Here is a 14761-nt window from a genome sequence, read left to right on the forward strand (position 1 = left end):
CACAATATGAAAGCAGCAACAATTCTCATCTTCTGCTTTTCTCACTTAAATGTCTATGCGTAGCAAACGCAAGATATGACAACAATCACCTTGATTTGATTTCCTTACACTGACGAATTACATTGGACTTTCCATTTTTTTATCTAGTCACCTTAGCACAAGCGCTAAGCGATAATAATACCTTCTTGACAGGAAATTTTCTCTTCATCAGTCCAGCAGCCCCCATGGATCCTAGCTTTCATTCGCCGCCTGATTCATCATCAATGAGCTTCCTCGCTATGACCACCTCCTGTAAGAGGCCTAGACTTTGTTACCCTGCAGCCAGGTTTGCCTGAAGATTCAAGACCAGTATTTAGAACTCTTTGAATCACTCCAATTGAGATTTTGAAATGGACAAGTTTGTCTTTCTGTGCTTAACTCATTTTATCTACAAACTACATCTTGCTGGTTTCAGGTTCCAAAACTAGAGATGTCGATACTGGAACAAGCTCCTCTGACATAACCTGTTCAATATATATCCAATTTTTTAGATATTAGATTCACATATTTTTTACAACCGTATTAACAAAAAAAAAACTTCAACCCTGTCCCTCTTCAACTTGGCATGCTTCCATCAGCGCTGAAAAGACAGCATTGAACGAGAAGAGAACTAAGGCAAGGCGGGTGATGTGCCGAGGGCTCAGAGAGAGTAGAATTTCCTTCACGCTGAGTGTGAACTTCCGATTTCAGGCTGCTGCTATACGAGGAAGATTGCTTATGACATCAATCAGCTAGGTCCGTCTGTCGAATAGTTTTTCAATGCATGCGATGTTTCGAGTAGGAGTAGAGTGAAGGGTCTCGCTTTCAAGTTTATCGGCTGGCAATATGTCGGCAGGTTTAGAATCGGACCCTCGCACCGAGAGAAAACCAGAGCTCTTTCAAAAAGACAGAGACAGAGCAAAAAATGAGTCATTTGCGATTGGTCTCGCTGGGAGGAAAAGTCACTTGCTTCCAAAGATAGGGGGCGCAAGGAAAAAGTTGTTTCATCAGGATCCGGTCCCTTCCACCGATGGTGGAGTAAGCTTCCTCTGTCCTCTCTCTTCCAGTCGATCTTCCACTTGTGCTTCCCTCTTAGGTCGAAAGCAAGCTACTGCTTTCCTCACCACTGAGTACTCCGAACTGGTCCCCTGCAAAGCCTTATACTGGGCTTGTTCCCTGTTTTTATTGATACCACTTTTTGAATAAATCCCCCACTTCTCTAGCTATCCTTCTGCTTTCTCTTGTGCTGGCCAGCCTTCTGAAGCTCTTTTTGAACTACCATCAACCATTGCCTGCTGTGAAAGATCAAGAAATGGCTTTACCGGTGGGTGCTCCCTGTCCAACTGGTACTTTCCTTATGACTCCGCAACTTATTAGGAGTTCAGTCCCTTCCAATATGAGTGTCAGACTTGCATCACATTACCTCCTGTGCTAAAAAAAAAGCAGCTAACTGAGAATGCTAGCTGATCTACGACCACCCTTGCTTGTTTGGCGTAATCCCTTAATCGATTTTTTTGTAAAAGAGATCCCCCTTCCCTTTCCAAAGATTGGCTTTGAAGTTAAAGAGTGGATTTCCATTGTTTTGGAAAGGTATTATTATCGCTTAGCGCTTGTGCTAAGGAAGTGGAAGCAAGGTTTTTTATTCCTAAGAGTGAATGAGTGATATTAGCTCTTCTAGTAGCTCCTCTGATAGTAGCAGTAGCTCTTTTGAGATAGCCTCTCTATGGCAATTTGTCTTTAGTAAAAAGCCTGAAAATCCATTTTGTTAAAAAGAGCGGATAGGCGTACGGAGGTGAAGCGGCTTACCTTCCTTTCATTCCAATATGGCCTGCGACTTCATCTGAATCAGAATCTGGATCTTCCTCAGCACTTGGGATCGGCCACTCATCTGGAGTATGTCACCTGGTCTGGCCTGGCTGATGAAAGATCTCGTTTTTATGACCATCTTTCTTAAGCCAAAAGAGGAGCTTAGCTCTCATAGGGCTCGGCTACTATAGCTCGAGGCTGTATTTCGTCCATCATAGAATAGAAATCTATAAATAGAGGAGTCGGCGGACAAACGCCTTACGTGATAAGGGCTTTAGGTCCAATTTCTGCTGTTTAGCTCAATGCGCTATCCAGATCTCGAATCATTGGAATTCGCTTTGCTTGCTTTCCGTTCTATTATATAAAAAGTATTCCCCGGTCAAACTGGTCTGGAATCAATCAGTAGTACGTCCCGCGCTTGATTGGCGAAGGAAAACCGGGAATTTTTAATCTGGAATTTCGATATCAACTGCCCGGTCGAAACGATCGATCCTGGTCCAAAGTCTTGATCGATCGAGCTCTCGTTCTCTATCTGGCCGGGTGATAGGTGCTTTGCTTTCTCTTTATCTTTCTTCTTCTATTTTCATTCTTATTTCTGCTTTTCTTTCCCCTCTTCTCTTATCGTCGAATTCTTTTCTTTTTGAATTTTCAAAAAAAGATAAATTTTCATCATCATGTACAGCAATTCCACCAGAGAGAATTCAACCATAAATAAAGGAAAAAAGCAATTCGCCGAAGCAAAGACTTACTAATCAAAGTTGTTTGCATTGCACTGGATGTAATTTTCTTGTTGAGTTTGAACTTCCGGAACTCTTGAACTAAAGGAAGGAAAGCGTACTTCGCTAGCCAGGCTAATAGGCCAAACCAACCCAGGGCAGGCAACTCAATTTACAGGATGGTATCCGTAAACGGATGGAACAGCAGGAGTGATTCGGGGAAGGTGGGGTGGAGGGCTTTTGGGTATGCGTTATAACATAGGCGGCGACTACGTTTTTCCGTTGGTTGATGCTGCATATCGCACGCTTGTTATCTTTGTTTATATAGTTATAACACTAAGTGCCTATCAATTAGTTCCAAGAAAGCGTCCGTTCGCGTCAAGAATAGAGGTTTTTGATGTAGTTGCTCGCGGAGCTTTCGCCAGTGATCCCTGGCGGAACAACCCCGGCGTTAGCAGCCGGAGGGAAACCCCCAGCAAGTTCCGCCGCAGGAGGTTGGGGCTCACGAGCGGGTAGGGGTGGGGTTTGGTTCACACTACTCATTTCCGAGCTGGATGCGCCGGAAGGGACCATTCTGTTTTGGAGGCTTTCCCAATCTAGTAAATGAGTTATGCCTCTTGCTTTCAGCATGTCCGCGCATCGGCCCTACGGAGAAGACCATGCAGAGGAGGAGATTTGTGCTCGAACTCTATATTCTGAATTTGAATATTGATAGGGATCCAATATGAGTTCTGTCCTTCATATAGAGACTTAGAATATAATGACTTCTCTCCGTAATGGACTTCCTTTCATTCATTCAAGAGCACCTCTCGAGATAGGATAGATGATTTGAGAAAGATTTCATGGATATGCTTCATAATCTGCACTGTCCCCGTTCAGGGGGTTTCAGGGGGAATTAGGGGGTACGGGGGGAGGAGAGAAAGAACGCATGCATGGAGATTCTGTCTGTCGGAGGTTCGAGAATCTATTCTATGAAAGGACATCTAAGGCTAAGGAAGAATTTAAGGAAGTCCATTACTGAGAGAAGTGGTGATCTCGTCTTGCTTGCTGGGAGAGAGGAAGCTTCCGGACCACCTTTTCCAGCCAGATAGCGAGCGATCACTCAGCAATGAACACTAACTGAAAGCGGCCGGGAATGAGTACCTATCCCTTACGGGAATCGAACCCGTGTCTTCGACATGAAAAGACGATGTCCTAACCACTGGACGAAAGGGACCAAAAAGCCATTCTTCATATACCTCAGCTCCGAGAATAGAAGTGGTTCGTTTTGTTTCTATACGCAATTCAAGATTTCGTTTGTGTTCATGTTGGCGATTTCTGATGTGAATTCGGCGGGTCGTCCCCCCTTCCTACGGGTTCCCCCACCGACCCAGTGACACACCAACCACGCCCCCTCCCTTTCTCCGATCAAAAAGCCCCCTGACCCCTTTCTTTGTCTTTCATCCCCCCTGAACAGAATAAGTAAGGCCTCGTTCTTTCTAATTAAAAAAAAAATAGGGGGCGGAGCGCCCGTTTGAAGTGGCGAAGGCCTATGCTAAAGTAAGAAAGAAAGTACGTTAAGGTTACGAAGTAAGGTCAGCTGGTTAAGGAATTATTATCGCTTAGCGCTTGTGCTAAGGAAAGCTCAGGTTATAAAATCGCTTAGCCGTTAATTAATTAAGTAGTAGTGAGGCGTCGGTACGGAGTTGCGTCGTAGATATAGACTAGGCTAAGGGACGGACTTCATTTCTTCTATTCTCTTTACTTACACCTTAAACTTCCGCTGAGTCTAACGAGGCTCAGGTGCGGAGCCTTCCACTGTGGACCGAGACTACGCAAAGGTAGAACACCATAGAAACTTCGCTGACTTTATCATAAACCTTGATTTCGCTACGCTCAATAATAACCCGGAATAGCGGAAATCGGTTCGTGTTCCGCTTCCAAAGTCAGTCGTCTTTGCCCAAGTGTGAACTGCAGACGACTCTCCAGTGGTTCCATTCCTTCTTACTTAACTTCTGGGTCAACCCAACCCGAATGGGAAGAAGAGGGTCAGCCAAACAGCGGGCAGCTCCACTTTGTACATTTGCTGAGGCAGACCAATCAGGCATTTTAGAAAAGGGAAGGGAGCTTATCACCGAAGGAGGCAGTAGGGATGAAGGAGGCAGGAAGCTACCGCTTCTAGAATGCAAGCTTATCCTTGACTTTTTTTTTAGAGCGTACCGCTATTGAAATAATAAAAAAAGATTTATGGATGAAGTAATCGGAGTGACAAATGATTACGGTTGCGGAAACCGGAGAAAGTCGGGAACCGTCGGTTACCTTTTGAATCAAAGTAGCGACGAGCCGAGTACTACGACTACAGGGGGGGAGCAAAGCTTCGTAGACAGCTTCGCTTCCTCGTCGCTTCTTTCTGGCGACTAGCTTCTCAAGTAGGTGGCTTGGTAAGCACTTCAGCATCGGTAAAATCCCTAAAAATAATCGGCCGGAATGGTGGGGAAGGAGGCCCTCCCTACTTCAATGGAAAGGGGGGAATCGCCGTTTCACAGCCGATCCTCTACAACTACCTTTCGCCCAACATGATCACGAACGAAGACAGAGAATTGCGTAGATAGAAGGACGAAACGAACCAACCCACTTGTCCTGATCGGAACGATTGAAGAAAGAAAGAGAATGGTGGCCCCTTTCGCCCAGGGGGCATCGCCGGAGAACAATGTCGGGGACAGGGTGAGAACCTTCCGTTGGTTACGCCCTTTAAGTGTTGGTTCTTCCATATTTAGATATGGAGATAGATCCAGATAGAGATCCATATCTTTCTATCGATAGATAGATAGATATATTGAGAAACGGATATTGATCTGCTTTCAAGATCTATGAGCAAGAGAGATCCCTAAATATCCATTTGAAAAAAAAGATGAATAGATGGAGCCATCTGAAGGAAGGGCGCCTTAGCCAGCAAGAAAACGCCCTATTTTTATTAGTAAAGGCGTTAGCAACGGCTTTCGCGCTAGCGCGCTGTTGCTTGCATTAATTAGTCTAAAGCAGCGCAACAGCTCAATCCCTTGCTTTGTTCTATAGTAAGGGGCCTTTTCTTGCTCGTTAGCGCCCCCTTACCCCTATTATATTAGTTTAGTCATAAAGGAACTCAAGCACTCCTTAGCACAAGTGCTAAGCGATAATAATACCTTTCCCTATGGTCAAGCTGTTTCACTCCTTAGCACAAGCGCTAAGCGATAATAATTCCTTTTGACAACCTTACTAATAGAAAGGGGAAAGATGCGCTCAAGCATGCGAAGAAAGCTCTTCGAGCTTCCCTTATATTATAGAAAGGTTTGTAGAAAGGGGCTTCTTCAAATATCCCATAAATAAAAGTAGGGGCTTCAAAGCTTGTAGTTTAGGGGTGCGCAGGTTTGGAACCCTATACAAGGGGCTAGCGCGCAATGGCTTTCTCTGATAGGGGCTCGCTTCTTCAAGCGTAGCTTGCTGCTTTTCATTTTGATAGGAGTAGGTGCTTGCTGCTCGTCAAAGCCGTAGCTTGCTGCTCGCTTGCTGTCTACTAAACGAGCCTTCACTGCCCGCCCGGCCCCTATCTTTAATCTTAAGTTAAGTAAAATGAAGTCAAATCAATGAAGTGAACAGCCCAACCTCTTTGTTTGAAGCTTTGCCAGGAAGCTTCTACTTGTTGAAGCTTTGCTTCCCCTAATTCCAAAACACAACAATAGACTTGCAACTATAGTATAGGAAAAAGCTTCTCTTTGATAGCGGTCATAGGGGGGTTCGGAAAGGATCTGATCGTAGATAGAGACTTAAACCTGTGCGGGGGTAGGGGCGGATGTAGCCAAGTGGATCAAGGCAGTGGATTGTGAATCCACCACGCGCGGGTTCAATCCCCGTCGTTCGCCCATCAATAAATGGACCATTTGTTACGGAGACACAAGACAAACCTAGAAAGAATTTTTTCTGCAAGTTATCTCGAGGCTTTCAAACGCATCCAAGCAATTGGTATCCGATTGAAAGATAGAAAGCATAGATTCGCGTCGCCTACTTGCTGAAAAAATTGAATGGCTGATCATTCATTGTATGAAGTTTTTAAGACCTCACTAATCAGCCTTACACTTTTTAGTTCATAATGAATGAAGTGAACCCCCGGATGAAACAAGCAACGGCTTTCTAAAGCTCAATCCCTTGCTTGTTCTAGCCTTACCAAATTATTTTATTACCCACCTCTGCTTGCTCTACTGCTGCTAGCTCTCTTGCTTAGCCTTCCGCTGCTCTAGTTGAACCACCCAAGACCTGCTTGTCTTACTAGTCTGGTTGAGCTAACCGAAACCTGTCCTCTTAGCTTCCTGCTTTGACCGCACTAGACCTTCCTATCGCTTAGTTTGCTACTCTGGCTGACAGCTTCTGGCTACTTACCTCTTGTTCACCGCTGACTACAGTTTACTGCTTTCTGGTCAACTCAAACAGGTATGATTAGCCGTATTTACTAACTCTAGTTACTGGGATATTTATAGTTACTGGGATATTTATATCCTAGAAAAAGGGTGTTCTCAGCTTACGTTTCTTACCGGACTACTTTACTGCTGAAAATCAGGACTAGCCGCCTATGCTCTTTCCTGCCTTGCTTCCCATATAGCTAACGACTATGCCTTATGGTACCGCGGCTTACCTTACTGCTTTGGTTGAACTACCTCCGGACACTGCTGCTTCCCGATCTCTTGCTGGCTACCGCTTAACACATGCTGCTTGCCTTGCCCGGGAGCTCCAGCTTCCGCTTGGAGGCTCTTTCTTCAAGAATCTGGTCTATATATGAGTAGATCTCAGATCTTATATTCTAAACTGGGGAGGCTTCGTTAACACGGGCCTGGACCTCGGGGGCGTCACGAGTGAAAATCCCAAACAGCAGATCTTGGACCTGAACTTCTCTTTCGTGGAAATCCAAACGTTTAGCGGCATCTTCCAGCTCCTGGAGATAACTTTCTTCTCCCTGAGAGGACGCTAAATCAAAATTTGATTTCACCTCTTGTAAATATTCCCCGCGATGAAACTGTGGAAGCGGTAAGTAAGCTTCTCCTTCTTCAAGGCGAATGATCCTCTCATATAAAGCGTTCTCCCTATCCGCATTTTGCGCCCTATACGGAGGAACCGCCTCGGCGGGATTCTCTGGATTCGGATCGGCCTCGGAGTCAGCATCTTCATCATTTGATGAATCTGGGTTCGGGTTCTCAGAGGCATTCGAGGAATCTATGGAATCCGTATCAGTAGAACTCGCGGAGTCTTCTCCCAGGGGATCTTCGCCGGGAGCGGGGGCACTGATTCGGTACTCTGAAAGAAAGCCATTCCAAGATTTCTTCAAAAAAAAGTCAACGAGTATTCTAAAATAGTCAGAAATCAAAAAAAAGATGGTTTCGACGAAACAAAACAGATTATCGGAATTCGAAAACAAAAAGGAAAGGACAGTTTCGTGCATTCTGCAAGATATCCTAATAGCGCTGCTCCCCAACCAATAGAGAGACTTGTTCTTGCCCGAACCCGAGCGGAGCCGGTTGGGTTGGTCCAACCGAGAAAGGCATGGGAGAATTGATTCCAAGGAGAATGGAATCCAACTTTTCGATAGAGTACGGCAGATTTGAGTTCACCAAAAAAATCTCGATGAAAAAAATCAAACTACAAGCAACTTCAACCCGGCCGCTTTCTTTGAACTAATTAATACATCTTTTTTACCTTATTTTATTATATAGATTTCTTTGACCTTTTCTATATATATCGTCGTTGGTCCTTCGCAAGTGCGCTCCACGAGCACTGTACATCTTTCTTAGATGAAAACACGCCCTACATGCTTAGATGATAACACGCAGTGCCTCAACTAATAAGCTGTGAATAAAAGCAGGTGTGCTCTTATAAAAAACTTTCCATGAAGAAAGATTCCATTCCAAGTTTTTTACATGGTATCAGAGCAATAGATCCTTAGCTCTGAGAAACCCTAGCACTGGCGTGTGGATCGTGGAGCATATGCATCACACGTAAGATCCGCCTTGCAGTTTTTTCTTTCTCCTCTTACATTACTGTTTTCTTTTTTGCCCTAAAACATCGCTTTTCTTCCTCCCTCTTTACGGGTCGTTTTTTGCCTCCGGCTCTCTATTTTACATTAAGTCAGTGTTTTGAATCTCAAAAACAGAATGATTGGCGGGACGCCACAACTGTTTTTACAGCAGCGTTTTTTTCTTGTTATCAGTAGTCCTGCGTTATTTTCCCTCTCTTTCTCACCACACGGAACTCTTTTCCTTTTGTTTCTGCTTGCAAATCCTAACTTTGCCCAGTTATTCTATGGGTTAACAGCATATACACTTGCTGTTATATTGACTTCTTCTCGATTAGCAGCACCTATTTCTCCGCTATATCAAGCACGTTTTGAAGGTTTTCCTCTCATTAACAGCAGCAAACAATCACGTTTTGACTGCTTTCCGCTCGTTAACAGCACCCTCTTTTGCTTTCCTCTTCTTTGCTTGCTCTTGGTGCTGTGTCTTCCTTTGTTCTTATACTCCTTTTTCGTCTTGTTTGTTCGCATGCACACCTGTTGTTTGTTCTATTAACAGCATACATACGAAGCGGTTTTTTTTCTGTTCGTTCTTGGTAGTTCTAGTGTTTTGCTCCATTACATCTCATGGCAGCAGAGGGTACTTCACAAACATCATGTTTCGCTCAAAATCCCTCTCTAATCACCGCAAATTCAGTGTTCGGTTTCTCGCCAAATGACAACCTAGGCCTGCAAATTCTTCCTCATCGCTTAAATGGAAACCATTTTTTGCAATGGTCTCAGGCAGTTCAGTTGTTCCTGGGAGGAAAGAAGAAAACGTTTCAGAGAGGGTCAATTTTGGAACGCGCTCAAACACTGATGAAAGGTGATTGGAAAGCTAACAACGATCTTGTTAGCTCTTGGCTGTGAAATTCCACCATGGAGTCTGACGTTAACGCCAGCCTATTTTGGATGAAGTCTGCACGTTTCATTTGGGAACATGTCAATCGATTGTATTCCCGCGGCTTTGCTTCTAGGATCTATCAAATCAAGCAGTAGATATCCTCAGCCAGACAGGGAGACTGGAGCATAAATGCCTTCTATAATTAACAGATGTCGTATTGGGCCGAGCTTGAATCATACCAACCACTTCCACTATGCACATGTGGCGCACATGACACGCTTGCCACTCAAATGGAACAAGACAAACCTTGGCTGGCATGATAGATTGCCGGAATACGAGCTGATCAAAGTCCAGATCCTTGCAAATGAGCACTTGAGCAGAAGAGACAACGTCCTTCCAGTTCTACTCAATGAGGAAGCAAGACAGCTTGCGATGAATAACCCCATGCTCTCATTTAAGCCTCAGCCCTTTTGGCTAGAGGCCATTGATCCTTTACCAATCATACAACTCAGAGTGGAAGAGGAAGGAATGGGGGCTTAAACCGGCCCATTTGCTCTCATTGTGGGAAGCCAAATCATACCGTGGATCGATGTTGGGAACTTAACGGCAAACCAGATGATCTTCCCGGAAAGGCAAAGTGACTTAAGCCCGCATACGCAGCTGTAGAAAAGCCAACTATTCCACCTGAGGTTTTTGATAAGAAGCAAGCATCGTCTACTTTATCAAAAGTGCCGAACGAGATTCTCGAAGAATTCGCTCAATTCTACCTTAGCAAAAGATCAAGATCCGATGTCTCTTCTTCTCAAGAGAAAGAGACCCACTCTGCCAATGCCGCAGGTATCTTCACACCTAAGTCAAGTAAGAACCTCCCTTAGGTTGTTGACTCGGGAGCTTCGAACCGCCGGGTCAACTGACGACTTCTCTTATCTTTCAAACGATGTCGGTAATGTTTCAATTGCCCTTGCTAATGGTGAAACTCTTCCTATTCAAGGAATTATTATCGCTTAGCGCTTGTGCTAAGGAAGAGTTGAAGAAATTTAACAAGGAATTCTTCTCTAACCTTCCAAGCCGTGTGGTCCAAGCTAAAGAGAAGATGGAAAATGTTCAGAGGCTGATTCAGCTTTCTCCTTTGAATGTAAATCTTCACCATGAGGAATCGGTTGCGGTTAAGGAGTACGGAGATTTTAGTAGGGCGGAAGAAAGTTTTCTCAAGCAAAAATCCCGAGATATTAGTGGCTTGGGCTTAACTTCCTCTCTTTGCGAGAGAGGGTCTTGCTCTTCCGAGACCGGTCCAGGCGGGAAACCAACCAAAGTTCTAAGTCAACGTCGGCACCGCCGTCCCCCAGCCCAGCCGCTTGCTCTGGCTCATCAGCAGCATAGGTTATCTGGGGAACGAAGGGAATCCCAAAAATCCAAGCAAAGAGAATACAGATTCCCACCTAGATAGTGAAAATGTTGAGGTCAAGACGAAGGTTCACGATCTGTGGATGATTGAACCACATTGTGAACTTGCTCACTTCAGTCTCTCTTTTCTTCTTCATTCTCAACAGGAATGCATCAACAAAACTGCCCTTTAAAAGGGTCCTGGCATTTTTTTTGATGAGTTTTCTCCTCTTCCTGTTCTATTCATCTGCAACGGTTTTGCGCTAGCGCGCCTTCCGTAGCGCGCTAGCGCGCGTACTCCCTCCCACTTCCAGACGAGTCAGATTTTTTCCGAAATTGTTGTAAAGTGAAAATGGAGAACTTCTTAGAACTATTTAAACACGACGTTTCCTAGGGAGTCGGCATCCATTATGTGGAAGTTGGGTCACATCGTGGATGTACATAATTGGAGATTGATCTCCTCGCTTACACTCAGCAAAGGTATAAGCTTCTCTCCAGCTCAAGATCGCTGCTTTCTTTTTCCTTAAAAAAAAAGTAGCACCTTTCACTTTCATTACAACCGACTTCATCCCCAGATTTCTGGCGGATCGCCCGACATGTTCTGCAGTTGCTTCAGCAGCATACCGAGAAAGACGAGACCGCCCTTTGATTTCCTCCAAACAACCCGCGGAAGCCCCAGTTTTTTTATTCCCCCTAGCATCTGTAACGGTTACAAAGGTATTATTTCGGTGGTAAATGGACAAAATCTTTGTTTTTCCGCTCCAATTGCTCATCTTCCTCCGAGATGCTCTGTACGAAGTTCATGGATTTTAAACTCCTGCCCGCAATAACTTGTTGCTCTACGCGCTCGGCCGTCGTGTCGTTTTTTCCATTTCGTTAAAGAATGAGAAAGCACTTGCTCTTCGTAGCGCTCTCACTCATCAGTCGCTTCTGACATTCATTCAATTTTGCTTTTCCTTAGCACAAGCGCTAAGCGATAATAATACCTTGCCATATTTATTGGGGGCGTAGATATTGAGTCTAGTCCATCCATATTGCTTTTTTGAAATGAAAGAGCTCTTTCTGAGCAGGGTTAGAATGAAGGAGATGATCGAGTTTTTGAGTTTCGATGGGGTTCTTTCTCCTGTAAAGTCGAACCTAGTTAGGAGTTAGTCTTTCCTAACCCAAAACGTTGATGGATCTTTCTATTTCTAGGCTGAGCTTACAGCCATATAGTTCGCTCCAAGGGAAAAATGGAGTGGAGACTTCCTTAGCACAAGCGCTAAGCGATAATAATTCCTTTCCCATATCGTCTTTCATCCATTGGGATGATATCTTTCTTTGTTGGAGCTAGAACTCTCCCGATTCATTACTGGGACTGCATTTGTATACTTTCACTTTCTATTTCTATAATATATATATAATTGGGCTAAGCAGTCTGATTGGAACTTGTTGATTCTGTCCTTGAGTGATGGTGAAGTCTTGCTAAGAGTGATTTGCTTTTCACGTGCGCTTTGGTTGTCCGTTGTCTAGGAGATGGAAGATATGGAAGCGATCATGCCAGCTCTAGCGCACCTAATACCATATGAGCTACATTGTGGAGTATGGTCAGTACATAGATGGGTGGAGCCAGCTTTGCATACTCTATTTTAGGAAAAAAAGCAGTAGCCCAATTATATATATATTAGTGTCCTAAAACTTTTCAGGTATAAACAGTTAAGTTGAGGGTCTTTGGTGCCCACCGGATTCATGGCCTGTCAATATCTCAAAGTGTGTAAACCTTGTGACACGTTTAGTGTTTATTGGTTTGGGTAGTAAATCAAGGTATGATCTAGAAAATTATTTATTTTCGGTATTATGATAGTATTACGGAGGATGAAGAATGAGTTTTCTGGACTCAGATTTGAGTTTACCCCGTTGTTGATTGGTGCGGTGATCTTGATAACTGCGTATCTACTTCAGGTTTCGTGTTCTTGCGAGTGGGAGGTGTGGCATCCTAGTCTAGTCGATGCCTTGCACTCTCTACCATGGGAGTCGAGTGCTTTGTGCGTTATGCCTGAAAAATGGCCATAATTCATACGCCCTATCTATAGTAACTTTTTGCTCTTTTGGTATATCTATTGCTATAGTGGATAAAAGGACAGAAGAATTGTAATATTACGCATCATATAAGGTATACTGCTATGCTAAACTATGCGCAAGTAAACTATTTATAGTAACATCGTATGTTATGCTAGACTACGAAAGCGATAAACTCTCTAAGGAAAAGAAAGAGGAAAGGGGAGCGGTCGAGTGCTCATCGAAAGAAAGATGAGTTGGTCGAGTTGATTCCCTCTCCTTTCCCCCACCCGAGTTCTTAAAAAACTCCCTTAATAACGAGTCTATAGAACGGAATGGAGCGCTTAAGATTTGAGTCCTAAAAGGTTGGTTCGAAGGCCGGCCCTGAAAAACCAGTGATCTATCCCGCCAGTCTATCTATACGAACCGACTGTCTTATTTCGGAACAGGCGGATGGTGCGTGCAGAGAAGCAGGGCGGAGCGTTCATTAGATATGACACAAATGTTGGAAAATCCGGAGTCCAAAAGAGTTCGCAGCGGATCAAGGCAAGGCGATAATCCCTACGCTACGTCTCGGCTAGCCTAAGGTGGAAGGAACGTTTTTTTTCCGCGGGGAAGCCAGCCCACTCTAGTATAGTATATCACTTTACTGACTCGGGTCAGGAGAGAGTTCAGTCAACTGAAGTAGTGGCAGAGCCAATAGAGAGCCTTGCCTTGAATGGAAGAAGAGGCGGGCTAAATTAAATAGCTTTTTCAGCTTCCAATCGACTATCCTAGACTATATTTATACAGTACCTCTTGATTGTATTAGTAGTGCTATCTAGGTGAGTACCCATAGACCTATCAATATACTGTATCAGCAGTGGGGGGCTTTTGGGAAAAAAACTGGCTAACCTTTGATCTAAGAACCACTATCAATGCAATCTTTCATATAGAAAGTCGCGGCAAAGCAAATCAATCTTACTAGACTAGCAATTGGTATTGCTATTGGTAACACTAGGCCAGCCAGTGCCAAGAAGCAGAGAAAACAAGAATATTTGCCCTGCCCCCTATCCTTTAAATTTTCCTATTGAATCAAGATTGTTTCTTCTCTTCTTAAACGAGTCAGGTATAACGAACTTGTCTCCACATTGGATCAAGAGCAGGACCACCTCTGCTAGTTCAGCTTTAGTATCATCTGGTTTAAATGGTATGCCTTATTCAAAGGAGGCATCTGTGCCAACAATAGAAAGACCACTTTCTCGAGTGGACCGAGAGGCTGTCATAGCAATGGAGATGGGCGGCACTTTATGAAGCACACTATAACAGTATAGACGGTGGCTAATGGGAGTTGGGATTGATTGCTAGCGAACAGGGACGACTTCGAGGGGATAGTTTCGAAGTGGAAGGACAGAGAGACTAGCGGACCTAAGACCAGACCCGCTGACTCAGACGAGCCTGACAAGACAGGGAAAACAAAAGGTATTATTATCGCTTAGCGCTTGTGCTAAGCGATAATAATACCTTTCAATCTCTCTCTTCCCTTTCCTTTAACACTATACTTGTTGTGTAATAGGATCTTTCCGAAGGTGGAGTTAAGGCAGCAAGCATAGGTGCTTCGGTTTCCGGTAGCAAGTAATCAGGTATGTGTAAAGCAAATCCGTCCTGGTAGGCGCAGGAGATCAAGCAAAGCATGACGGTCTTCAGTCTAGCATTCTTGTAGTTCAAGAGTGAATAAGGAAGTGCAAGGCTAGCTGGCAGCTGTCTGATGAGTTCATCGCTCTCTATGGCCATTTGTCTTTAAGCTTCAGGCCAGTTAAAAAGAGCTGATAGGCGGATGGAAGCAAGAAAACGCCTACTTATAAGTCAGGCGCACTAGCGCACCAAGCAAGAAAACGGCTGGATTGCCTTATTCCTTCTTTCTTC

At 44.3% G+C, this 14761-nt stretch overlaps 1 non-coding gene across 1 annotated transcript; it reads right to left on the minus strand.

The window, feature by feature from the left end:
- Positions 1-3684: 3684 nt before the first annotated feature.
- On the minus strand, positions 3685-3756 carry TRNAE-UUC (transfer RNA glutamic acid (anticodon UUC)). Its single transcript has one exon. It is a non-coding gene; the product is annotated as a tRNA-Glu (tRNA).
- Positions 3757-14761: the final 11005 nt, after the last annotated feature.

This window comes from Corylus avellana, unplaced genomic scaffold, assembly GCF_965113065.1.
Source record: "Corylus avellana unplaced genomic scaffold, dhCorAvel1.hap1.2 HAP1_SCAFFOLD_52, whole genome shotgun sequence".
NCBI classification, from domain to species: Eukaryota; Viridiplantae; Streptophyta; class Magnoliopsida; order Fagales; family Betulaceae; genus Corylus; species Corylus avellana.